The sequence below is a fragment of the Protobothrops mucrosquamatus genome, unplaced genomic scaffold, assembly GCF_001527695.2.
Source record: "Protobothrops mucrosquamatus isolate PMUCROS unplaced genomic scaffold, P.Mucros_1.0 scaffold1, whole genome shotgun sequence".
In the NCBI taxonomy this organism is placed as follows: domain Eukaryota; kingdom Metazoa; phylum Chordata; class Lepidosauria; order Squamata; family Viperidae; genus Protobothrops; species Protobothrops mucrosquamatus.
The window spans coordinates 3788830-3791268 of NW_015386388.1; positions in this window are offsets into that span (position 1 = coordinate 3788830).

Consider the following 2439-nt stretch of genomic DNA (forward strand, 5'->3'; position numbering starts at 1 on the left):
AACCCTGTATGATGAAAATATATTTGGTGTTTTTTTTCTGCCTTAATGTTTAAATGTATTCTTTCAACATCAGTCTTGAATCTTAGACCTAAGAACACTATGATAGTTAATTCTTGTTAATAAATATTTTTTGTTCCTGTATCCAAAGTGCTTTTTCGTGTTAATAGTACTGCAAGTGTTTGATGCAAAAGCTAATACATGGTACTTACTCAGTAGAAGCTCGTCGATTAATCATTCTCATCTATCCTCAGCCAGCCTGCTTCCTTACTCCTTATTTAGAACTAGTCCTCATCATGGTAATAGTTGTTACCCAATGGGGTGGGCGGGTTTTCTGATTATGCGTCTGGCCCGTGGGCCGGCAGTTTGACACCCCTGTTATAAAGGAAGACTTTGGGCCAACTGCAGTATTAATCAAATGAGAAATATTTAATGCACTTCTGTTTGATTTAAATAACATCCAACAATATTTGGATGCCCTGGGTACAAGGAATAAATTTCCATAAATATTAGCCATCACATTTTAATTCCATTTAAGTTTACAGCAGTTAGATCCTGTATCGATTGCTTTCAATTGGGCTGGGCAGAGGCCTTCACTCCTTGGCTTCTCTAGCTTTAAATCTTCCTTCCTTCTCAAGCACAGATGAGAGGATCTGAATTTTTTTTCATCTATCAGATTAGCTGCATGATCTGTTCAAGAAACAGTAAAAAATAATAATTGAATTTTGCTGTAAGACCAAATAAAATCTACAGCGTAAAAGCACTTTTGCAATCATTTAGATTTCTTCCATACCACAAGGGTACAAATGGCAAGTTATAGGAGTTTTATTATGGCCTGTAGTAGTGCAGAAAGAAGGAAGTTGCAAAATGCAATTGGTTAAAGGCACTTGGAATTTTGAATAGAATAAGTCACTGGGCAAAGATAACATGCAAAGTCTTTGGGCATCCTCTGGAAACTATATAAGATTAAAAAAAAGGTAGTGAGGCTATAATTCTTTTCCATCGGAGAATCAAGTATAGCATGTGAGTCTGAACCAAGCTCCAAGATTATTTAACTGGCTAAAGGAATTGTATTAGGGCTGTTGTTAAATAAAAGAATGGGGGCAATCTGCAATAGTCACAAACTGCCATTGTATTGGGTGGTAGATTATTTCATATGCCTGAAATTCTCTGGCCAGATTTCTATACAGTAGGGAGGGGTGGTCATATGGAATCCTTGAAGCTTCTTGAAGTTGTATCCTCACTTTTTGCTCTCTAATTATCAAGCCTCAGCATTATAATCTCCTGCCAAACTCTTTTAGGAAATACATGGCATCATGGCAAACATTACACCTTCTACATGCTGCTCCCATTAGGATATGTCTTCTGGACTGGCTAATAACCGAGCCAGTAGAGGGCACCATAATTCACAAGAAGTGGTTCCATGGACCACAGTTAGCAGCTGTGAGGAAATCTCTTAATACTGACATTTTAAGTTACACTAATAATGTCCTCAGTTAAAATGGAGGGGAAATGTAGGCATTTATTTGAGTGGGAAGCTATTACAGTGTGTGTGTGTGTGTGTGTGTGTGTGTGCGCGCACACACGCACACACACACACACACACACATGTCTTAAGTGTTTTTTATGATGCACCCGGTCGGCCTAAATATGGGAAGAAGAAATAGCTATACCAGCTTCCCTTTAACTCTTTGTTAGCAATCCAAATATAACACATAAACACACATATATACATACACATAGTGCCTATGTGTGTGTGTGTTTATGTGAGTGTGTGTAAGACTGGTTTTACAGTATACATTGTATGAATCCAGCCATTTTACTAAGGAAGCCATGATTAAAGATTTGGCAGAATATATGAACCAAGTCACAGAAAGTACTTTCTCTTCAGCCTGTATGAGTAGCAACAGGAGAGGTTTTTTTCCTGAAATCAGGCCACATAACTAATCACCACAGGCATGGCCCTCCCTCTAGCATTTTTGCCATAAGAGCGAAGTCTAAACCTTACCTTCAGATACATGTAGTTAATGAGCAATGTTTGCAGGACCTTCAAGAGTGGACTGGAAAATAGGACTCCACCTTGTATTGATATTTTTTCCTTTTTTAATTTTATATGATTGTCACAACTTTGAAGATGCTGTCTTTGTAATTTTGAATATTAGGAACCACAGTGGTAGGAACAATAATGTGAAATGGTAAGGTTGGAATTTGGTTTATCTTTGATTCCTTTTTGTTGCTGTTGTTGTTGACGTCTGGTCTAGTTCAGTCTTGGTAAGATTTGGGAACTGGTTTGCCATTGCCTTTGTAACCAGCCCAAGGTCACCCAACTGGTTTCATGCCTAAGATGAGACTAGCATTCACTATCTTCTGGTTTCTAACATGATGCCTTAACTACTACACTAAACTGGCTGTCTAAACTACCTATACAGAGTTTAAATTATA